A 25,456-nucleotide genomic window follows, 5' to 3' on the forward strand; every position below is an offset into this window, starting at 1 on the left:
TTGCTTGCGCGGATTGCGCACAGGTATTTATCTGTCCAAGCACCAGCACAGAGAGTGAGAGACTGTTCAGTGCAGCATCTCATGTTCTTGATGAGCTTTCTGACAGGAGAGACTGTCAGAAAGTTTAGCAACTTTTGTTCTTGAAGAGAAACCTGTCACTTGTAGTTAAATAGAAAGCGGTCCAATATGATGTGTATAGCAATTACATTACACTTGTTCTTCACTCGAGGATACAACTGTCGTTTACAGTTGAGGTTGGATTTAGTTCAATTACTGCTGTTTTGCACTGTTGTTTTGCACAATAATGTTCACTTAAAGTGTACATACGTTTACATAAACAGAACAGAGCACTGATCTATATATATAATTATATATTATAGTTATAGATCAGTGGAATAGAGGCCCTCTGCCATTCTGTGTTCTGCCTGTTGTTTTAATTAAAATTACTGTTGCATATTTAAACTTTTTGAAAGATGCCAGCTAAGTTCATTACTTGACTGTTGTTGTGCATATAATAGTTTTCTAAAACTTTACATTATTTGGATAATTGTTAATAAAATCTGTAAAATTAGATTTTTACAGAACTGAAAGAAGAATAATATTTAATATAGTTTTAATATATTTTTTGTCCAATTTTGTTGTGCTACTTTCAATAAAAGTGTGATTTATTTTATTGGTTTGTAGTTTTTCAATTCAGATTAATTAAATTCATGAAATTAATGAAAAAGTATCAAATTAATACAATTATACACAAAAAAAATTTTTTTTTTAAATAGGTAAAAATTTCGGTTTCGGTTTTCGGCCAAGTGCATCCTGGATTTTCGGTTTCGGTTTCAGCCCAGAATTTTCATTTCGGTGCATCCCTAGTAGTTTGTAACACAAAGCTTTAAAATATTTTATATTATATTTGTTATTGCACGCAGACTGTTTATTGGACTTAAAATCAGTAGGAGTCTTTTCTTTTTTTTTTTTTGGTTAGTTTTGCTTAATCTCCGAGTTGTTTTCTCATTGTGGACAACTTTTGGGTATTGTCGGAAACACTGCTGTCTCCTTTGTTCTTTTGTTATAGGGAGACATTGGGTGTGTGTGTGTGTTCAAGGGTTTGTTTGGGTGGGTGGGGGGGGTTCTTCTTCGGCTCTGAATGGCTATCTGTATACCTGTTGTTTATTTTATTTAAATGGTTAATAGTAATATGGATCCCAGCTGCTGGGTTAGGCATGCCTCTAAGATTTATTAGTTGGAACGTCAGAGGTATGGGGAACCCTGTCAAGAGATCTAAGGTTTTTACACATTTGAAACGTTTAAACTCTGATATAGTATTTTTACAGGAGACTCACCTTCCTATTAAAGATCAACATAGGCTTCACTGCCCTTGGGTGAGACAGATCTTCCACTCAAACTTTAATTCAAAGGCAAGAGGGTTTGCTGTTTTAATTAGCAAAAAGTCTGATTTTTCCTCTTCTAATGTTATTGCCGATGTGAATGGCAGATACCTTATAGTTGCTGGTACCCTAATGCAAAAACAGGTTTTGTTGGGAAATGCATATGCTCCAAATTTTGATGATGTGGCATTTGCAAACAGATTATTGAGCAACCTCCCCTTTTTAAATTCTCACCTGTTGATTTTTGGAGGGGATTTAAATTGCGTTTTTGACCCAAATTTGGATCGTTCTATTCCCCTTAATCTGACTCAATCCGCTATGTCTAAAACATTTTCCGATTTCATGTGGCAGAATGGTCTCGTTGATCCTTGGAGATTCCGTAACCCCTCTCTTAAAAAAAAATCTTTTTTCTCCCAGGTGCATCATTCCTATTCTAGGATTGATTATTTTTTTTATAGACAGTACTCTTAATTCTTGTGTAGTTTCTTCTGATTATTTGGGTATTGTAATTTCTGACCATGCGCCTTTACAATTAGATATTCAACTTTCTATTTATAAACGTAACCCTCCACTTTGGAGATTTAATTCTCTTCTTTTGGCGAACAAAGAATTTTACGAGTTCATTTCAACTTCTATTGATGATTTTCTTTCCTTCAATCAGAATGACTCCACTTCTTATTCATTGTTATGGGAGACACTTAAAGCATATCTTAGAGGGCAGATTATTTCTTATTCTGCTCTCTCTAATAAAAGGCGCAATGCTAGGCTTAATGAACTCACATCTGCGATCAGTAACCGCGATCTAAGATGTTCACTGGGGCCTTCTCCGGAACTACTTAAACAGCGTCTCAACTTAAAAGCAGAATTTGATCTTATTTCGACTAAAGAAGCAGAGCGCTTGTTATTACGTACTCGTGGTTCATATTATGAACACGGCGACAAGCCAAATCGTTTACTTGCACATCAGCTACGGCGACAGGCCACGTCTCGTCTGATACCCAGTATTAAAAACACTAATAATGTTATCACTACAGATCCCATGGAAATTAATGCTACTTTTAAATCATTTTATTCTCCACTTTATAAATCTGAATTTCCTACAGAAAATACTAAATTAGAGGAATTTCTTCAGAACATTTGTAACCCTGTTATTGATTCTAACACTGTCGAACAATTGGATTCCCCACTCTCTCTTGAAGGAATTTTTAAATTAAAACCATGCAATCTAATAAAGCCCCTGATCCGGACGGGTTTCCAATTGAATTTTTTAAAATGTTTATTGGAAAATTGGCACCACTGCTTTTATCTGTGTTCAATGAATCCTTAGAACGTGGTTCTTTGCCATCAACTCTGACACAAGCCACTATAGCCCTCCTTCTTAAGGAGGGTAAAGATCCGACTTCCTGTGGTTCATATAGACCACTTTCTCTGCTTAATGCAGATGCAAACGTGTTGGCCAAAGTAATTGCAACTCGCTTATAGAACGTGCTCCCTTACATTATATCTGAAGAGCAGAGTGGTTTTATATAGGGACGTCAGTACACTTTTTAATATAATTTATTCAAAGCATTCAGCTGAACTTCCTGAGATTGTTATTTCTTTAGATGCTGAAAAAGCATTTGACAGGGTTGAGTGGGAGTACTTGTTTGCAGTTTTGAGGAAATTTGGATTTGGGGATACATTTATTTCTTGGATTCGTCTCCTTTATTCATCACCTAAAGCCAATGTTCATACTAATGACACCTTTTCTGATTATTTTGCTCTCGGATGTGGATGTCGCCAAGGCTGTCCCCTATTGCCTTTGCGGTTGCTATCGAGCCTTTGTCTATTGTATTAAGATCTTCTCATTTATTTAAAGGAATAGTTTGATATGGTGTTGAATACAAATTGTCGCTATATGCGGATGACTTGTTACTGTATGTAACCGATCCTATCGCTTCTATGCCTGCTGTTTTGGGTGTTCTGGAGATCTTCAGTTCCATCTCGGGTTATAAATTAAATTTGGAGAAAAGCGACTGTTTTCCCGTCAATACTGCAGCACTTCATCTCCAACAGCCAGCTCTACCTTTCCAGCTTAGCCAGTCAGGGTTTAAATACCTTGGTATAAACGTGACACGTTCTTTGTCTGGTCTTGCATCGGCCAATTTCACTCCCCTTATCTCAAAGGTTAAGTCCAATATTCAAAGCTGGGGTAGCCTCCCCCTTTCTCTAATTGGTAGGATCAATGTTGTCAAAATGAATATATTACCGAAATTTCTTTTCTTATTTCAATCAATTCCTCTTTTTCTGCCAAAACAATTCTTTGATTCATTGGATAAAATAATTAGTCATTTTATTTGGGGGGGGGGTCACCGAGGGTTTGTAAAACTTTATTGCAGGGATGTAGACTTAGTGGGGGACTTGCATTACCCAATTTTCAATCTTATTACTGGACTGCGAACATCCATAAACTCTGTTACTGGGTTGAGTCTCCTGGCTCTTCTTGGTGTAAATTGGAATTATCATCTTGTAGGGAATCCTCTATACCTGCTTTACTTTATTCTTCGTTACCTACTAAACTTTCTTTATATACAATTTAATAATCAAGTTATTATCAAGTTAATAATCAATTTTATAATCAAGTTGTCCTTAACACACTTAAGATCTGGTATCAATTTAGACGGTGCTTTAAATTTATAGATGCATCCTTTTTGGGTCCATTATGCAATAACCACTTATTTCCTCCATCGTGTTTGGACTCATCATTTTCAGTGTGGTATGACAAGGGCATTAAACAATTCAAAAATGTGTATGTTGATGGTGTCTTTGATAGTTTTGCCAACCTGTCATCTACTTATGACCTGCCTGCTACACATTTGTTTCGCTATTTTCAAATTCGAAATTTTGTATCTAGATGTTTCCCTAATTTCCCCTCTGCACCTCCAGAACAGCCTTGGGAGAGATTGCTCTCATATAATCCTCATCAGAGAGGAATGATTTCAAAGATATATTACGTTATTCTGGCCTTAAGCAGTCAGTCGAGCACCAAAATTAAGAATGCATGGGAAATGGAATTAGGAGTACAAATAAGTGAAGAGTTTTGGGAACGTGATATACATAGGATACAGGGGTGTTCAGTTTATTTGTACTTTTTTTACATATGTGCGTATTTGTATATAACAAAAATGTGAATTGTATTGTGTCATTGTGACAGGAAGTATGCCTTTTTTCTCTCAATAAAAATATTTTGGAAAAAAAAAGAATTGACATTTTCTGTTGTAAATAAATCCATTGAACCGCTTCTTCTGCTTTTGTGTCCCTTTGTCTCAGCTCTGACAATATCATTTTATACATGGAGTTTTAGTTTGGTGGTAGAATTCACAAATATGTTTTTGAACTAGTGAAACCACCATACAAATGCGCTGTTAGAGATCACACACATGTGTGTAATTGGACTTTGACTAAAAATCTTATGGTAGCTGAGATGCAGACATTGTGACAACTTCCCCATATGACCACTAGCCCCAGTCTTTCCTTTAAGATCCTGCTACAGGAAAATTCTAGTTAAAGCAAAACATGAGAGATTTTCTTACCTTCAGTTTTCACCCGTTTCTGTCTTGATTCCAGCCGATAATGATGCTGATGTTGTTCTGTTCACACTGCGTGTCTGAATCATATTTGCATTTTTCCTCTGTGGTTGGACGGTGTTGTGCAGAGAACATTTTTGCATTTGGTTCATTGGAAGGGAATTTGAATATGCTCTGGTGTTTATGAAGATAAAATCAGTATAATGTAAATGGAATACAGACGGTGTGTGTATGTTTTATATGTTTACTCATCAGAATATTCATTATCAAGAGATTCAGTGTCAGAGTCTTTTGGTTAACAAATAAATATCATATGGTCAGTGGAGACTTTGACAGTTTTGAGGAAATGATCTCAGTTGGACTTTCCCAGGAGATTTCATCATGTACCAGATCACAATGATCACTGTGTTCAGATTCTGCACTCCAGACACTTTGCATTTTATCTGCCATGTTCTATATATTCTTGTTGTGTAAATTACAGTATTTTTTACTTATACGCAATTTTAATCTGTTCCCATCCCAACTCACAAAATCGTCTTTAAGTCCTCCTAATGTCACAAGCTACCCAGAATGGCCCAGTTATGTAATATATTCGTAATTTTGTGTGCAATTCTATGACTTACTGGCAACATGACTGCTATGTCCCAGGCCCGTAATTTCACCACCTTTCACGAAATACCTTCACATGTAACAGTGCCCACTGACATTTTTGTGCATTCCCCCACACATTAATGGTTAAAGAATGATAAAGATTTGACTCACATTTGGAAGACACAGGGACCATCACACAAAAAAATAGTAAATAAATAACAACTAAGACAAAACAAGTCTTTAGAGGTATTATATACATAGGTGATTCACAAATATAAATAATTCTATATTTGGTTTCATACAATTTAAATAGCTTTACATTGGATTGGGCCAATAACCAAATTCAATGATTGACCCATCAACGAATGGGCATTTGCACATCACCCTGAGTGAAGTTCATGCTATGTATTCAAACATTTTAAATAAATAATAGAAAATTGCAGTTTACTTAACCTCATTTCAGTACAGGACCCATATTCGTTTTTTCTTCCATAAAACACAAAATGAGAAGTTAGTCAGAGCTTGCAAGATTATATTTACCTTACTATGAGAGTGGGTAATGCTTTATACCACCAAGTTAAAAAAAACACACATACCATGAAAGTATAAGGTAGTCATACAACTTGGATGCCATTGCTTCATGAGAGAAACAGATCAAAATGTAATTCTTGTTCTCTGAATATGATCACCTCTCCCAAAATGACTGAAAGCTACAGCAGTGGAAGAGATTATCAGGTAATGATGACTTGCTGTTGGTCCATTTCTTACACCATGCAGTCATGCGGCTTGGAATATAAAGCACAACACTTATATGCTGAATCAGAACACCAGAGATGAATTAATGCGATGATGGAACAACACGTGTGTGAGAATTACAATTTTCAGTTTTGGTAACTATCCCTTGAAGTGGTCCAACCATGTGATGGAGCATTTAGTACCATTATCACCCAGCACAGAGGGGAAAACACAAAAATAAACCAGTATAATAGGCTACAAGATCAAATATTGTAATGTCAGCTTTGGTGCATGTATGGAAATGACATTATAGAGGTCAGACGTCAATAATCCCAACAACACAGCAGCGAAACATCTCCTGTAAATAGAAGAAAGGAGGCAGGTAAGTATGTTTCGCTTGACTGGCCAACTGTTAATCATTAATTATTCTGCTATGATGCACATGAAAAACAGATTGGAGTTCAAATTCTATTTGCTTATTTGTAGAGGCAAAATGATACAAGAGAGCATGAGCACAAACGTAGTAAAGATTACAGTACCCAATGACCAGTGACATGATGTATGCAAAGATGTGGTGCCATTATTCAGAAATATTTGACAGGTGAATGCTATGATTCCACTGAGCCATGTAAAGAGACACTTTAGTCCATAATTACTTTGCTGTGTAATTCAAAACTGGTAAATATTAAGATATTATGAATATAAAAATAACAAATTACATTTTAGAAAGCCATAACGAGGCACTGCTCAATCCTCTGGCTGCATTCACACGGCAAGGCTTAAATTAATGAACGGGGCCGATTGCAAGAAACCACTGATCTATATATATAACTGGATTGCTCATAGAATTCTAAACTGCCAGCAGTAGGTGAAGCTACCGGAAGTGCTCTGGCGGCCATCTTACTATTCCCTACCAACAGAGGGCATCGCGGCATGTGCGACGTTTAACCGCGAAACAACACTCACTTAAGGACGTGGCTAAAGTGCCCACAGGTTGTAATTTATGACTATGTTAAGCACACATTAGTCGTTATCCCCATGTAGAGTGGGCATAACGATCCTAATCTTTTATAATCAACGTTAAAAATACAACACCAAAGTGTATTAATACCCCTTTTTAAAGCAAAGTTATCCATCTGCAGATTGTTACAGGATGCACTGTTTCTCTGCCTTCATATTTTAAATCTGTTGATGCTCATTGTTCATAATGTTGAGAAATTATACATCTGCATAATTTGCTAACATTATCAACCATTTTTGACTAGATTATATAGTAAATGTGAACTAATTTAGGGGTGGGGGGTGTATGCACATCAACAAGTTTTAAAGTTGTTAATAAAACCGACTAGCTTTGTGTTGATATTGTAACTATACAGTACCTCTTAAGAATAAATCCAGAAGAACCAAATATTAAAATTTTGTATAGTATACACACACAAGTTCATATGCAGTATGTGTGTGTGTATATATATATATATATACACACACACATAAATTAATTTACCTTTACTTAATGGAATTATCCATTTGCATTCATTTATGGAATATGTACATACCAGCTTGTGAGCATTTAATTATTTCAACAATCCCCATATCTTTTAAATCATAATTAGAAATAAGTTTACTGACATATTCAATAACAAAAGCTTCCAAGTGTAACGAAGACTCAGGTTGGTTGGGATCCATATGCAGTTTATTACAAGAGCAGAGTAATTACAGGCAAGGGTCATGAAACAGGCAAACAGGATAATCATAGGTAGGCAGAATCGAGGTCAAACAGGCAGAAGATCAGGGCAGGCAGCTAACGGCAATATACAAGAGACAGGCATGAATTCAGCAAAGGCAGGCAGCAAACAAACGTGGTCAGAAATACAGGGCAAGATCAGCACACAGATGATCAAACTAGATAGACAATAAATGCTCAGAAATGTAGTCGGGACAAACAAGACTTCGCAATGAATGAAACAGCAGGCATGACTTAAGTAGAGAGGCAGAGATAGGGAACAGCTGTGGTGTAATTAGACCAGGTATGTGGGCTTATGGGAAATGTAGTAACAGAGTCAATATTTGGGTGATTCAGATCTCAGATGGCCGATTGAAGAGCCGCCTACCTTGGCGTTCGTGACACCAAGTACATACAAAAATTGACTTAAACTGAACAATACAATAAAAATGTGCAGATATGTGGGGACAAATCCGCTAATGTATTTAATAACAATCCCACATTATTCAGCTTTTAAAAGAATGATAGCAAGACATGGCATCAGAGCTAGTGGCAACAGTTCTCCACCGGATAGCACAGTGACACTGGAGGCAACATCTTCTGATATGCTGGCATTTCAGGCAGTGACTTTAGGCCTGAAACAGAAACACAGAGAAACATCACTGTATGTCTTCCCAGCTTGTCCATGTTCAAAGAGGCTGTGGTGGGGTACACAGCAGGCTTTACAGTTAAAACAACTATGAAGATGATTCTGTGCACTACCTGTTTATCAGCACTCAGTGTCGAGAGCTCTTCCCAAGATGAACACACTGATCGACATGAAGTCCTGAGGTGGATTTATAAGACCGTCAGACAGCATCCTGTAAGTCTGCAAGACAGCTGAGAGATTTCTTCAACAGCACACACTCACAAGGCCCATCTCTGTCCCCACAACGGTTCTGTATCTCCATGGTGGTTCTGCATTCAAGGAACTTGAGGCACACATGTTCAACCTAGAACAACATACAACAATCACATCTTCATACTCAAAGTGCATTGCAGAAAGCTGCACAAACATCAGGCTCCACTTCATTGCCAAGGAAACATGTGCTGCATCACACTCCAAACGGCTTAAGAAAAGCAAGCAAGCTTGTACTGCAAAAAAGAAGAAAAAAGAAAAGTTTGATATAAAGATCAGGGGCCGGTTGCACCAGCTATACGAAAGTTTAAACTTAGCCTAGTTGTGGCATAAATGGGCACGAAGTCACAATTTACTCACTACTAAATATTTTAGCATTGCACCATTAAACTTCTGTAGAACGTAACCCTACGTATAAACTAAATAATTATGGAAGACTCCGAGCAGGTGTAATTGATGGAATAAAAAAGTAGACTGATATTTTATGACATCAATAAGCTCATGTTCCCCTTCTGTCGCTCTCTCCACGTTGTGTCGGAGAAGCGACACTAGGGGTCTCTCTTGAGCGCCGAAATATGCCTATGACTTATGAAAAAAGGCCAATGAGAAGTTGGCAGACGGTATTTGCATACCCCACCCCCGGACATACGGGTATTTAAGCGGGGCAAATACGGGAGTTCATTCAGAAAATTTCTTCGGAGCCGATGGTCGTGTATGCAGTCTGCTGCGAGTTACACACACCAGTTTCCGTGTATTCCTCTGACGATCTGCATGCTGTTGGATTCGACGGCGCACAACAGCGGCTTTCTCCTTCCTTGCACGGCTGTGCATTGTTGCCCCTGGGCGCTTTGACAGCGCAGACAACTTGAAAGAGTTATTTAAAAGAGTGATTTTATTTAAAAGAGTAATTTCCTCTAAAAGAGCAAAACACAGCGGCGTTGAACGTCCTTTTCAGGACGCGTCTTTTTAAAGACGTCTTTTCCTCCTCTGTGTAGTTTCTGGATGCGGTTGATTTCTCCCCACCTCTGACGGTCATAAAAACTGGCTGGCGTACCTGGGTTGCGAGCACACGCAGGCAGCGTTTTTATGAATGGTCTATGTTTTCAGTGCAAGAACATAGCCATGACAGCATTGCGGTCACCGGCTTTCTTTTGTAGTGAGAGAAAGCCACTTCAGCCGCCCCCCGCGCCTCGCCTCCTTCCTACGGGATTGGGGCAGGGGCCGCGGGCGATGAAGACGATTTGGGGATAATGACGGGCTGCGTTTCGCCAGGTAAATTCCCCTCGAAACCCCCCGCCTCCCCGGCACGCTTGCTGGTTTCCATCCGAGCTCGGGATGAGCATTCTCTCCAATGGGTTATGTTTTCAGTGTGAGAACATAGCCGCGGCAGCGTTGCGATCTATGCTTTCTTTTGTGATGAGAGAAAGCCACTTCAGCCGCCCTCCGTGTCTCGCCTCCTTCCTACGGGATTGAGGCAGGCGCCGCGAGCGATGAAGATGATCTAGGGAGAATGATGGGCCGTTCTTGCCTGGTAAAACCCCTCAAAGCCTCCCGCCTCCCCTGCACGCTTGCTTGCTCCCCTTCCGAGCTCGGGATGAGTGCGGTCCGCCTAACAGCCGGCCGTCCGGTCCCTTGAGCTCCCGGACATTGGATGACGACATCACCGCTGCATCGGAGAGCGTCACGGCGGCATCGGATGCGGATAACTCACCTGGGCCGCCACCTGCGGGTCTGCTCGCCCAGTCTGAGCCTGACGCACGGAGAACCGCTATGCTTCCCCGGGCTTGATTGATTCCGCGGACAGGTGCGCCACCCACAGCCGTGCCCCCCCGTTCCTTCCCGGACGTGCATGACGAGCTGAGCAAGCCAAGCTTCCTCGCTCCTCCGCTCTCGCTACCCTCGGCGGTAGAGCGGTCCCAGACCGCTCCCCCCCTGCATGCCATGGCCCCCTCCTGCAAGTCCACCGGGCCAAGGCACTTTGAAATTTGCACTTGGGTAGTCCTGTTCTTGACGTGCTGCAGGAACTGCACTCGAACAGGCGATGGCCACCCTCGTGGTCCAGAAACGTAACACATGGACTGGATCTGGTCGCAGTACAGGAGGTAGACAAGGCACGCTTTCTCAAACTCTCCCGTCTCCCAGCTCCATTCGGCGACACCACTTGACGACTCCCCCAGGCTTCAACAGTCCCAGCACGCTGGACGCGGACCACCGCCCTCAGCCCCACGACTGTTCCCCGGCCGGCCGGTTCTGACGAGTCGAAAGGACGCCTGCACTGGTGCTCCTCCTCAGTGCTTTGAGCACCAAAGCCTCGGGACGCACCCTTGCCTCCCAACGCTACACTATCTGCTTCACCCCACTGCGAAGCCCCGCCGGGTACGTCCAAAATACTCATCCCCTTGGTGCCCCCAGCACGCAAGGACGCTGGCTGCACCGGACCATTCGACAATTGCGCAATTCAGTTTACCAGGCCCCCGCCCCCCTTAAAAAAAGCGGGCTTCCGTCTTTCCGCAGTATAAGGAAAAAATGCCAAATACCTGCGCAAAGACGCGATAGGGCCTATCACCCCAACCGAAATGTAGAAGTGTTTTCTACAGCCCTTACTTCATTGTACCCAGGAAAGGCGGCGGCTTACGACCGATCTTGGACCTGCAAGTTTTCAACCGGGCTCGGCCGAAACTCCCGTTGAAAATGCTCACGCAGAAACAGATTCTGACTGGCGTCCGGCATCTAGATTGGTTCGCAGTGGTAGACCTGAGGGACGCGTACATTCATGTCTGAATACGGTTCGCGTTCGATGGCCAGGCGTATCAGTACAAAGTCCTCCCCTTCGGCCCGTCTCTGTCCCCTCGCGTCTTCACGGAAGTCGCAGAGGCAGCCCTTGCCCCGCTCCGAGGAGGCAGCCCTTGCCCCGCTCCGAGAAGCCGGCATCCGCATACTCAACTACCTCAACGACTGGCTCATCCTGGCACACTCGCGTGAGTTACTATGTGCTCACAGAGTCCAGGTGCTCAGGCACCTTAGCCGTTTAGGGCTTCAGGTCAACTAAGAAAAGAGCAAGCTCGCCCCGGTTCAGAGCATCTCTTTTCTCGGCATGGAGTTAGACTCAGTCTCAATGTCAGCACGCCTCATCAACGAGCGTGCTCAGTCGGTGCTGAAAATGCCTCGCGTCCTTCAAGCCAGGCACTATGGTCCCTTTAAAACTTTTCCAGAGGCTCCTGGGGCATATGACATCCTCCGCGGTGGTCGCGCCGCTGGGGTTGATGCATATGAGACCACTTCAGCACTGGCTTCAGACTTGAGTCCCGAGACGAACATGGTGCCACGGCACGCACTGTGTGATGATCACCACCGCCTGCCGCCAGACACTCAAACCCCGGACAGACCTCTGCCTTCTACGGGCAGGAGTACCCTTGCAGCAGGTGTCCCGACGCGTCCATCACTACCGACGCCTCCAGATCGGGGTGGGGCGCCATGTGCAACGGGCATGCAGCCACGGGCTGTTGGAAAAGGGCCCTGCTGCGCTGGCACGTCAGCTTCCTAGAGTTGCTGACTGTTTTCTTTGTCCTAAGGAAGTTCCACCCGTTAGTTCGGGACTAACATGTCCTGGTCAGGTCAGATAGCACCGCAGTGGTGGCGTACATAAATCGCAAGGCGGAGTACGCTGCCACCACATGTCACAACTCGCCCGTCGTCTCTTCCTTTGGAGCCAGCAGCGACTCAAGTCACTGCGTGCCACTCACATCCCCGGCAACCTCAATGTGATAGCGGACGCGCCTTCACGACAACGCTTGCCCAGTGGAGAGTGGAGGCTTCACCCCCAGTCAGTCCAGCTGATTTGGGAACGATTCGGCAAGGCCCAGGTAGACCTGTTTGCCTCCCAAGAAACCTCTCATTGCCCGCTCTGGTACGCCCGAACAGAGGCTCCCCTCGGGGCAGATTCGCTGGCACACAGCTGGCCCATGGGGCTGCGCAAGTACGCATTCCCCCCAGTGAGCCTTCTTGCACAGGTGCTGTGCAAGGTCAGGGAGGACGAGGAGCAAGTCACCTTATTTGCCCCCTACTGGCCCACTCGGACTTGGTTTTCGGATCTCACGCTTCTCGCGACAGCTCCTCCCTGGCGAATCCCCCTGAGGAAGGACCTTCTCTCTCAGGGACGGGGCACGCTCTGGCACCCGCACCCAGACCTCTGGAACCTCCACGTCTGGCCCTTGGACGGGATGCGGAGGAACTAGCCGGTCTCCCGGCGACCGTTGTGGACACAATCAACCAAGCCAGAGCCCCTTCTACCAGGCACCTTTATGCCCTAAAGTGGCGCCTGTTCACAAATTGGTGTTCTTCCCGAGCCGAAGACCCGCAGAGATGTGCGATTAGGTCAGTGCTTCTGTTCCTACAGGAAAGGTTGGATGGGAAGTTGTCCCCTTCCACCCTCATTGTGTATGTCGCCGCCATCGCGGCTCACCATGATGCTGTAGATGGTAAGTCTCTGGGTAAGCACGACTTAATAATCAGGTTCCTGAGAGGTGCCCGGAGGTTAAATCCCTCCCGGCCAGGCCTAGTTCCCTCCTGGGATCTCTCAGTGGTCCTTACGGGCCTTCAGAGACCTCCCTTCGAGCCGCTAGAATCAGTTGGACTCAGGGCCCTCTCTCTTAAGACTGCCCTGCTGATCGCGCTCGCCTCCATCAAGAGGGTCGGGGACCTGCAAGCGTTCTCTGTCAGCGACACTTGCCTGGAGTTCGGTCTGGCAAACACGTACGTGATCCTAAGACCATGACCGGGCTACGTGCCCAAGGTTCCTACCACGGATCAGGGTAGTGAACCTGCAAGCGCTGCCCCGGGAGGAGGCAGACCCAGCCCTTTCGTTGCTGTGTCCGGTACGTGCTTTGCGTACCTATTTGGACCGCACGCAGAGCTCTAGACGCTCTGAGCAGCTCTTTGTCTGCTTTGGGGGACAGCAGAAAGGGAATGCTGTCTCCAAACAGAGACTCGCCCACTGGGTTGTCGACGCCATTACCTTGGCTTATCACACCCAGGCCATGCCCCTCCCCTTGCGGGTTCCGAGCACACTCAACTAGAAGTGCTGCATCCTCGTGGGCACTGGCCAGGGGCACCTCCCTAGCAGACATCTGTAGAGCAGCAGGGTGGGCAACACCCAACACCTTTGCGAGATTTTTCAATCTCCGCGTTGAGTCGGTTTCGCCTCGTGATTTCTCAGGTCCGAGCCCGTAGAACTCTGTAACACACTGACGAACTGGCTGGGTGAATCACTTGCGCCTAGCGCCCTTTCCCTCAGCAAGGTAAAATAGTGCGTCTTCTTTCCCAGGGCGCCCCACTTCTCGGGCCCCTGGTTGATTCCTCCCCAGCCCTTTAGGTCCGCAGTTCAGCAGGAGGAACACGCCGACCAAGTCCACTACGGGTACTTAATCTGCCCTGTACTGGAATAGGTGCTCCACAGGTGTTAGGCCTCCTACGTGGACTCCCCCTGTGTGTATTTCCGCGGTACTGTCCCCTCACGAGCGGACTCCCATGTCTCCCTTAGGCAGTTCCAGCTGCCTCGGTCACCGTGCTGTAGCAACTCCCCCCTCTCCGAGGCTGGATCTACCACCGCGCCAAACTTCCCACATAGCCATGTGATGTGTTCACCACCTTTACCTCCCCTGCAGGGTAGGTGTGTTCTCCGCAGGGTCTTCTCCCCCTGAAAGAATAGGAAACTGGGTAAGACCCCCTTCCCTTAATGCGTGTAAGGGCCCCGGCCGTGATTGCTCTATGCGAGAAACATAGAGAGAAAAGAGGCCCAGCCAGGCTGGCCCGTTCCCAGGTTGGCAAGCATCACCTTGTTCCCCTCTCGAGGGTAACCAGAAGGGTCCTGAAGTTGGTCGCGTTTGCATGGAAGAACCCCTGCCCGCTTCTGTATCAGCAGCTCACGTACACGGCTCAGCGCATGGCATTATTAAAGTAGGACCCGTAGTGTCGCTTCTCCGACACAACGTGGAGAGAGCGACAGAAGGGGAACGTCTAGGTTACGTACGTAACCTCCGTTCCCCGATGGAGGGAACGAGACGTTGTGTCCTCCCCGCCATGACGCTGAACCGAGCCACTGTTGTGGCCGGACCATTTCCGGCTCCTCAGAAAAATCCTGAATGAACTCCCGTATTTGCCCCGCTTAAATACCCATATGTCCGGGGGCAGGGTATGCAAATACTGTCTGCCAACTTCTCATTGGCCTTTTTTCATAAGTCAGAGGCATATTTCGGCACTCGAGAGAGACCCCTAGTGTCGCTTCTCCGACACAACGTCTCGTTCCCTCCAACGGGGAACGGAGGTTACATAAGTAACCTAGACGTTTTGCATGACAGGCATCAATCAAATAATTGTGATTATGACAATTAATTGCCTGTTTTAGGTGTTTCATAAATATGACGATTAATTACCATACAAACTCACTAATTAATTAATACACATTTTTACAAGCTTGAGTCATATAATAAAATAAGGGTATGATTTCCTTTTCAGGCTTCAAAAACATATGAATGACAGTCAAATATAAAAGTATAAAATGTTAATTAAAATAATATCTTAATTATCAAAATATGCCTCTCAAGAGAGCTGCTCTTGTGACGTCCGCAGTGACAGTTACGTGAGCAAACAAGGTTTGTACATCAACCGTAACAAAATCAAATTGAAGTTCATGGCTTTTTAATACTTCTGTGTACAAATATGAAGGCTGCTTATTGGATCAATAGAGGTAAACGTCATATTATGCAACTACGTATCACTTTATGGAGAGTTTACGACTTACTAGTTAAGACTTGCCTTAAGAACAGGTGGATCAACCAAATTAAGCACTGACTTAGTTGAAAACTAACTAGTAGTAACAAAGCCTTGAACTTTATACCCCAACTTAAGACCTTACGCACAGCTATTTACTCAACCTCATGTCCTTCCAAACCTGTAAGACTTTTTCTGTGGAACACAAAAGATGACATTTAAAAAAAAAAATGTGTCCATATAATGAAAGTCGTTGGTGACCAAAACAAGCTATTTTGCTCACCGTTTACTTTCCTTATATGGAATACAAAATACATTTTTGGGGATTCTGCAAAAGAAAGTCACATGGATTTGGAAGGACATGAGGTTGAGTATATGATGACAGAATTTACATATTTGGGTCAACTTTTCTATTAATATAAAATGTTATAACTATCTGAAACACAGTAATTTTATAAGACTATTGTTATACTGCATGTTGCAAAAGTATCTTCATTAAAAATAAAAATAGATAGTATAATATTTTTTACTCTGTTAAAACAGCTCTTCAGTGAAGCCAGGCTGACAATGTCTCCTCATACAGCTTTTCCTCCTGTTGCAAACCAATTCCAGTTTTATCTAACATTCAGTGGGATGTTTATTGAAATCCAAACGGCAAACTTACCTTGTTTAACTTCAACAATATCCATGTGCTCCTTGTCAGAGCTGGACTGGGAAGAGAAATTGGCCCAAAAGTTGTTGTGGGGGAGAGTGTTCGCTAACGCGGCGGCTCGTTTTAGCTTATCGCGGCCGACACAGCGGCCCGCTCGGTTCTCCCGATGGCCAGTACACCCTGATCTGCCCCAAAGTACGTCGGTCCACCGGAAAAATGCCCGGTATGCCAGATTACCAGTCCTGCCCTGCTCCTCGTCTATTCCAAATGATCACTTTAAAAATGATCCCTGTGAGCTGGACCGTATTCAGGCGTGCACTGCAAAAAGTACAAATCACACACAGAGAATTAATACAAGCCCACATTATATATCATATGTAACCGGTGTTGATCTGCAATTAGATATTCAACTTGACCAAAAAAGCTAACTTGGTGAGTTATACTGTTATTCATTGTGGTTAGTTTCCTAAGTTAACGTTAGCTGCATAGCTAATATTCATTTATCCTAAGAAAATAACCACAATGCACATTCAACGTAAACAAAAGCTATAGCGGTTGTTAAGTCGTGACGTAACCACCTCCGATAATACTGTTTCCGGGTCCAAATGCCGGGTCCTCTCTACCTACTTACCGCTTTCGCCCGAGTTTTAACACGCCGCAGTGCTGTGTCCCGTGTTGTTTAAATAGATCGGAGTTAAAAAAAACAAGTGACATTCAACTGTCATTCTACCGCTTTCCCTGTGACGAGAAAGAAAAGAGAAAATGGCTGCAGTTGATAAGGTAAGTTACAAATCTTAAACGAATGAAGAAACTTTGGCGCCAGTGGGTGCTATCTCTTAATCCCTAACACCCACTGGCACTTAAGCGAAACCAGCCCTTTAAGAAAAGGGCTTATGTAGTCTATGGGTTTGTATATGTTGTTTGTTGCTATAAACCCAAATCTTGCATGATGTTTCGGTTGTCAGGCCTTGTTCTGCCGCCTAGTTAAGATAAAACTAAGTTAGCTAGCTAAGGAAGGCTAACTAGCTAACGTTAGCTTGGCAACAGACAAGTCGAAGCATGAAGATGTGTGTACATAGCAAGAAAAAACATTAGACCAGTTATAGTATGATAATCTGCTAAAGTTTCTCATTTGTCTGAGATATAAGATCAGACTCATGTCTATTAATGTACTACAACCTGAAACAAACAAACCCCCTTTTAGTGAATTACAGTATTATTATGTAATACAGTTATTAGGTATTATCAAAATTTCACCTGTAGTAAGTCAGTCAGGTCACTAGGAAAGTACTACAACCTTTGGAACATGAAAAAGTACTTTAGGTGAATTACAGTAATTGTTTCATAAACAAATTTGATTGTTGTATGAACAGCAAGCGAACTGCGAGTTATTGTCAGAATTTCACCTGAAATAAGTCTTTCTGGTCAATAGGAACATGGTACAACCTTTGAATAATAAAAACTCCCTTTGGTGAATGAATGTAATTTGATTCTAAAAAGAATAAAAAGTAATATTTAAAAAATTATTTTTTTTACAGACGTGAAAACTTCATCCCAAACTAGGGTTTGGTTGAGGGTTAGTTGCATGTAATTATGCATCATTTACTGTTATTACTATGGTAAGTACATGCAACAAATGTAACAGACACTGTAAAATAAAGTGTTACCTTTATAAGTTCTGTGTGTGTAGCATGAAGGGCCTACAAACTATAATAATACATATGTAATATTTGTGATGTAATATAGATGTGATATAATAATAAATATGTATAATAAATAAATTACCTGGCTTGTGTGAAATGTCACATTTTCATTTATTTGCAAGTTTTACAGTACTTACAACTGTGAGAGAATGTATGGTAGGAAACAATCTATAAAACATTTCCAGAGTGTCAATGTTCACAGCCCATGTAGGGTCTTTGAGCACTGGTAGAAGGACAAGGTCAAGAGGAGTCCACACAAGCAGGTGACAGCTGTTAGCTCCGGTCAGGTGCAGGTTTCCCTGGATCTGATGCCAGTAGTTGTGAGTTTGTTTTAGCATCAGGGAACCAACCACTTCATCGAACTCCATGAAAAAGTACCTACTCTCCGCTGCCTGCAGGATAGTCTTGGTTCTGGCTGACCACGGACACTTGACTTCAATCATGCAGTTTCCAAACACCGTCCCATCCGGAGATCCACCAAGCAGGCCGCTATCAGACAGGAACAGTCCCCTCTCTTGTATAGCAACACCAGTGCGCTCAGTGTATTCCTGCTTTGCCCTTGGCTCATGCAGGATTCCTTTTCTTGCGATATGCAAACCTGTTAAAAGAAACCAACCATGAGAAAGATCAATTTTGCTCAACAATTGGCATTACAGTTTCATGTAAAAACAATCTGACATTCTGCAGCGCACTTTCTAAATTCTGAGCAAATTTACAGCCTTTAGCAGACACTTTTATCCATATCAGCTTACAATAAGTACATTTATCGAAAGCAACTAACATTCTCTTAGTATTGAGGTGTAGGGTGTATTTATTAATAAGCTTTCTTACCATAATGCATTCTTAGCCTGGCCAACTGTTGCTTCCTCAATCTGCTGCTTCTCCTGATCATTAACAGCAAGCATTGACAGCACATATAGAGCCTTGTCCTCAGCTTGGACAAAACCTGGGCTGGTCACCAGCCCATCAAACATCTTGATTGGGAGAGTCTAGATTTAAAGTTATGCAAAAGTTGTGAAGTCAGTGAGGTGTCCACATACTTGTACATACACATGCCACATACATACACATAGTGTATACAAAATACATTTGAAATGAAAGCAATGGTTTACATACATACATATGTGTAGTTTACCAGATTTTTCATGAGCCTAAATTATGTAATGTTACTTTTTAACTATATTACACAGTTTGAAACCCGTGGTTCAAATTTCGAGAAATTTTTAAACATATAACATTGTACAAAATTATTGTGTTGGATGACAAAACCCTAGCCAAATTGTCATCGATTTAATGTAGTGTAGTTGTGATATTTCTGCTAATTTTAAGGGAACATGAAAGTACAAAAGTAAAAAAATCTTACCTGAGGCGTATCTGGACTCAAAATCCACCCCATCCCTGTAAAACGCCCAAGTTGCAACAGGGATGCCTGAACCCATTCTTTGTCCTCCTGGGTGACAGGTCTTTTGATGCCAGCTGAAATAATGGTATAAAACTGGTTATAATGATGAAATTAATCAAATGAGTAATGATATTTATCTCAATATAATAGCCTTTTATTATGATCATAATTTATTTATAGCACACAATCTAAGCTTTTAAAAAAATCACAGTGTACATCTCAGCCTCACTGTCTTGCAATTGGTCAATTTCAATATGGTGATAAAGCTTATGATCATGATTTTATAGCTGCACTACAACACACCGTGAGTGTATGTTAGAAGAGTTTCATAAATACGATTAATAGTATTAGCAATAGCTTTAAACCACATTACGTAGTTAAGAAAATAATTAAAACCCCGCAACATCAACAAACTTATTACAAACCTCGTGTTGTGGATGGTGTCATCTCAGACACTCTCTTGGATGCAATTTCGTCCCCCTTCGGAGTGTTGGCCTTCTTCCACACACATTCCACGTCGGTGCGGGACACATTTTTTTCTGCCCAAATCAACAAAGCTGCCATATGATGGCACTTGTCTCTGCCGATTGGGCACTCGCATGTGCTGTACCTGACTGCCTGACCCTCAACGTGCACCTGTATTGAAAACAGTTTAACCCTCACCCTAAACACTTTTCTAAAACACATTGCTGCCAGCGCTGTTTATCATAACAATACTTCTGTAGCTAGCCCAAAATGTGTTGGGGGGGAAGTGTTCGCCGCGGCGGCTCGTTTTAGCTTATCGCGGCCGACACTGCGGCCCGTTCGGTTCTCCCGATGGCCAGTACACCCTGATCGGCCCCAAAGTGCGTCGGTCCACCGGAAAAATGTCCGGTAGGCCAGATTACCTGTCCAGCTCTTCTCCTCGTCTATTCCAAATGATCACTTTATAAATGATGCCCGTGAGCTGGACCGTATTCAGGCCTGCACTGCAAAAAGTACAAATCACACACAGACAATTAATGAAAGCCCACATTAAAGTTATCATATGTAACCGGTGTTGATCTGCAATTAGATATTCAACTTGACCAAAAAAGCTAACTTGGTGAGTTATACTGTTATTCATTGTGGTTAGTTTCCTAAGTTAACGTTAGCTGCATAACTAATATTCATTTATCCTAAGAAAATAACCACAATGCACATTCAACGTAAACAAAAGCTACAAAACATAATTAGGTATTCAGAATAAAAACTTTAAAGCCTGTTAAAAATATGTTTGAAAATGTCTACTGATATCTTACCTCAAGTTTCTTAAACTTGTTTCTATTGAGGTAACACGTGCGCCGCTGAACGTAATGCTGCTGCAATAAAGAGTAACATAACACGCTCACACTTAGAATAAGCAGGGGGGAAAAAATGAAAGTCAAAATAAATAATGACAATTATTAGACATTGAATTAAAGGTGATGACGTCACCAGCCCCTCCCCCCCATGCTCTGAATTCACCCAAAATAGGCTCAATCTTTTGTGCCGGTAAGTTTTGTTTTTGCGAATGTCTTTTTTTAACAATACAGTTGAAGTAAGAAGGTAAGATCCAAATGGCAAACCAAATCACATAAATAGACGCATTCACTGAACTGTTACCGATCCACTGTTCGTTTCCAATTTGTAACGGACACAGCGGATCACAGGATGTGAGGAATGTAACACAAACTCCAAGGTAAGTGTTTTAACTTGTTACTGTATTTAGTTATGTGAATAACAATAGTAATATTAACATAGTCATAAATATAGGCACCATAATCTGTTTGCTTTAGCTCTGTGTTTGTGTGTGTGTGTGTTTATGTGTGTGTGTGTGTTTATGTGTGTGTGTGTGTGTTTATGTGTGTGTGTGTGTGTGTATGTGTGTGTGTGTGTGTGTGTGTGTGGTACAGGTAAAAAATTTGGAAGCATTAAGATTTTTAAATGTTTTTGAAAGAAGTCTCGTTGTAACCCGACACACACACAAACAAGTAGAGACAGTCACAATGTCGGTGAGATCTGCTTTTAATGAGTTTAAAAGCAGTGCAACAGTACAAAAAGGGGGCAAGTCAAGAGAACAATAACAAGTGGGAACGAAGACAGGGGAACAAGTTGGCAAGCTAAGAGGTGACGAGTAGGGGCAAAACTAGACGGGACTAGCAGGGGCAAAACTAGACGAGACTAGCGGGGCAAAGGTACGGGAAACTAAACATACAATAACCAACACTAAACAAACGAAAGGATAGTGAGTTATATGGGGCGAGTGCAGGTGTGAACAATGACAGGTGATTGGGACTGTGGCAGGTGTAACTAGTATGTGGGGATAGGAAGCGCGTGAGTGCAAGTGGTCATGTGAGTCAGAGGGGGGAGAGATCTTACGAGCAAGAGCTCGTAATAGCAAAACGAGCGTGTGAGCTCGCGAGGGAGGAAACAGAGCGTACGAGCTCAAGGGGGCGGAGCAAGGAAGCGGGAAGCGAGCACGCTCGCGGAGTGCATGTGTGCGTGCTCGTAGACGCGGAGATGGGGCAGAGGAGCGGGGTTCGTGACAGTACTCCCCCCTCTGAATAGGACGGCTCCTGACGGCCGCTTCGGCTGCTGAGGCGCTTGAGGGACAGAACGAGCGTGTGAGCTCGAGGGGACAGAACGAGCGTGTGAGCTCGTGGGGACAGAACGAGCGTGTGAGCTCGAGGGGACAGAACGAGCGTGTGAGCTCGCGGGGACAGAACGAGCGTGTGAGCTCGCGAAGGCAGAACGAGCGTGTGAGCTCGCGGGGGGCAGAACGAGCGTGTGAGCTCGCGGGGTGCAGAACGAGCGTGTGAGCTCGCGGGGTGCAGAACGAGCGTGTGAGCTCGCGGGGTGCAGAACGAGCATGTGAGCTCGAGGGATCAGAACGAGCGTGTGAGCTCGAGGGAGCAGAACGAGCGTGTGAGCTCGAGGGAATAGAAAACCCACAAAACACACAAACAATATGAGGGCAGTTCAAGGCAAGGTCAGGAGGAACATAGCGGACAGGCGGGTGGTCAGGAGATCTAGGGGGCAGCCATAGGGCAGAGACTGGGTCAGGAGGTCTGGAAGGCGACTGGAGGACAGGGACTGGGTCCGGGGGTCTGGAAGGTGACCACCGGACAGGAATAGGGTCCGGAGGCCAGGGAAGAGGCCACAGGACAGGTAGAGGGTCAGGAAGTCCGGGCTGAGCCGTGAAAGGCGGAGTCGTCAGAGGCGGCACCGTAGTTGGCTCTGGAGGTGGGGTCCTGGAAGGCTCCGGAGGTGGAGCCGACGGAGGCTTTAGGGGCGAAGGCCTGGAAGGCTCTGGAGGTGGAGCCGAAGGAGGCTTTAGGGGCGAAGGCCTGGAAGGCTCTGGAGGTGGAGCCGAAGGAGGCTTTAGGGGCGAAGGCCTGGAAGGCTCAGGAAGTGGAGCCCATGGAGGTGGCGCCGTAGGAGGCTCCAGAGGTGAAGCCCTGGAAGGCTCTGGAGGCAGAGCCGAGGGAGGTGACGCCGTGGGAGGTGGTGCCATAGAAGGCTCCAGGAGTGAAGCCCTGGTAGGCTCTGGAGGCAGAGCCGGGGGAGGTGGCGCCGTAGGAGGCTTGGGAGGCGGAGCCGCAGGAGGCTCGGGAGGCGAATCTCTAGAAGGCTCTGGAGTCTTAGGGAGCAGAGCCGTAGGAGGCTCGGGAGGCGGAGCCACAGGAGGCTCGGGAGGCGAATCTCTAGAAGGCTCTGGAGTCTTAGGGAGCAGAGCCATGAGATGCAGAGGAGCCCTGAGAGACTCGAGAGGCGAAGCCGTGAGAGGCTTGAGGGGTGGAGCCAGGAAAGACTCGAGAGGCGAAGCCGTAAGAGGCTTGAGGGGTGGAGCCATGAAAGACTCGAGGGATGGAGCCCTGAAAGACTTGAGAGGTGAAGCCGTGAGAGGCTTGAGGGGTGGAGCCATGAAAGACTCGAGGGATGGAGCCCTGAGAGACTCGAGGGGCAAAGCCGTGAGAGGCTTGAGGGGTGGAGCCATGAAAGACTCGAGAGGCGAAGCCGTGAGAGGCTTGAGGGGTGGAGCCATGAAAGACTCGAGGGATGGAGCCCTGAGAGACTCGAGGGGCGAAGCCGTGAGAGGCTTGAGGGGTGGAGCCATGAAAGACTCGAGAGGCGAAGCCGTGAGAGGCTTGAGGGGTGGAGCCATGAAAGACTCGAGGGATGGAGCCCTGAGAGACTCGAGGGGTAGAGCTCTGGGAGGCTCGTGAGGAGGAGCCCTAGGAGGCTCGTGAGGAGGAGTTCTCGGAGGCTCGAGCGGAGGAGCCCTGGGAGGCTCGAGAGGAGGAGCCCTGAGAGACTCGTGAGGCGGAGCCCGGGAGGGCTCTGAGGGGCGAGCAGAGGCTGACAGAGCCGTGGTAGACTCTGAGAGTGGAGCAGAGGCCGGCAGAGTCGTGGAAGACTCTGAGGGCGGAGCAGAGGTCTGCAGAGCCGTGGAAGACTCTGAGGGCGGAGCAGAACCCGGCAGAGCCGTGGAAGACTCTGAGGGCGGAGCAGAACCCGGCAGAGCCGTGGAAGACGCTGGGGGCGGAGCAGAACCCGGCAGAGCCGTGGAAGACTCTGGGGGCGGAGCAGAACCCGGCAGAGCCGTGGAAGACTCTGGGGGAACCTTGAGCACAAGACGAGACTGGGGAGAAGGGGCCCTCTTCCTTCTCTGACGTCTTCGGCCAACAGGGGATGTGGCCATAGGGACGGTCGAGGCTACAGGCGCTGGCTCTGGGGCGGTCGAGGCTACAGGCGCTGGCTCGCTGACCGTGGCAGACATGGGCGCTGGCTCGTTGGCCGTGGCGGGCATGGGCGCTGGCTCGTTGGCCGTGGTGGGCATGGGCGCTGGCTCGTTGGCCGTGGCGGGCATGGGCGCTGGCTCGTTGGCCGTGGCGGGCATGGGCGCTGGCTCGTTGGCCGTGGCGGGCATGGGCGCTGGCTCTCTGGCCGTGGCAGGCATGGGCGTTGACTCGCTGACCGTGCCAGGTTTCGAGACTGGGGCCGTTACAGGCTTCGGGGCTAGGGCCATGTAAGGCTTAAAAACGGGGGCCGTGTAAGGCTTCAAGATGGGGGCCGTGTAAGGCTTCAAGACGGGGGCCGTGTAAGGCTTCAAGACGGGGGCCGTGTAAGGCTTCGAGACGGGGGCCGTGGTAGGCTTCGAGACGGGGGCCGTGGTAGGCTTCGAGAGGGGGGTCTTGGTGTGGAGCGCTGGTTCAGTGTCTGCCTCCCCCACAGTGAACGAGGAACCAGAGTACAGTAGGGCGAGGTCAATAAACTGAACCAGGTTAAGGGGGCAGCGACCACCAGGCATTAATGATGAGGTTGGCTCATTCAGTCCACATTGAAAAATGTCTTTCAGAGCCACCTCATCAAAATTCACCTGGTCAGCCAGGGCACAAAAATCAAAAATAAAAACCTCCAAGGGTTGACTCCCCTGACGCAACCCCAAGAGTCGGGCCGCTGGCTCCATAATGTCAAGGGTGAGGTTATGCGTTACACAACCGCTGCCTTGCATAGAAAACCCTAGGTTAGCGCCCGAAGAGTGCACGGTGCTCAGAAATGCACTGGATGCATAAACGGGCTCGGGGGCAGACACAGGTGAAACAGGGTGACATAAATCAGACTGTGGCAGCGGGGGCATGGTCAAGCGCCCGTCCGGGAGAGAAAAGCGGTAAGGGCGCTCACACCTGAGCTAAATGATGACTAACACCTGTCTCTGATTGCAGTAACATGAGGAGAGCGGCATAAAAAGGGCAGGAGTGACGGAGCACAGGGAGGAAAAAGAAGCAAAGACTGTCTCTGCAGACACTTTAAAGAAAAGATTAAAAAAGACTTACCCTTTAAGTTGACGCTGGTTTCCTTGTCTTGTGTTACATTGGTGCAGAAACCCGGGACCATTTTTTTTTTCTTTATGATGGAACAAGGTCGCCCCATAGAGTCCTCCCAGCTGGCGGAAATCCTCCAGTCCCTCGCTAATCTCCATCAAGGCCACCAACAATCCCTGCTTGAGCTCCGACAGGATCAAGATCGGCGGTT

At 45.4% G+C, this 25,456-nt stretch overlaps 1 protein-coding gene across 1 annotated transcript in view; it reads right to left on the reverse strand.

Annotated features, from left to right (window-relative positions):
- LOC127648015 (macrophage mannose receptor 1-like) overlaps positions 1-5,011 on the reverse strand; it is a 63,145-nt gene extending 58,134 nt beyond the window's left edge. The window contains exon 1 of the mRNA XM_052132578.1: positions 4,955-5,011. The gene's annotated coding sequence lies outside the window, so the exon portion shown is untranslated. The remainder of the gene's footprint in view (positions 1-4,954) is intronic.
- Positions 5,012-25,456: the final 20,445 nt, after the last annotated feature.

The sequence above is a fragment of the Xyrauchen texanus genome, chromosome 1 (assembly GCF_025860055.1).
Source record: "Xyrauchen texanus isolate HMW12.3.18 chromosome 1, RBS_HiC_50CHRs, whole genome shotgun sequence".
Taxonomy (NCBI): Eukaryota; Metazoa; Chordata; class Actinopteri; order Cypriniformes; family Catostomidae; genus Xyrauchen; species Xyrauchen texanus.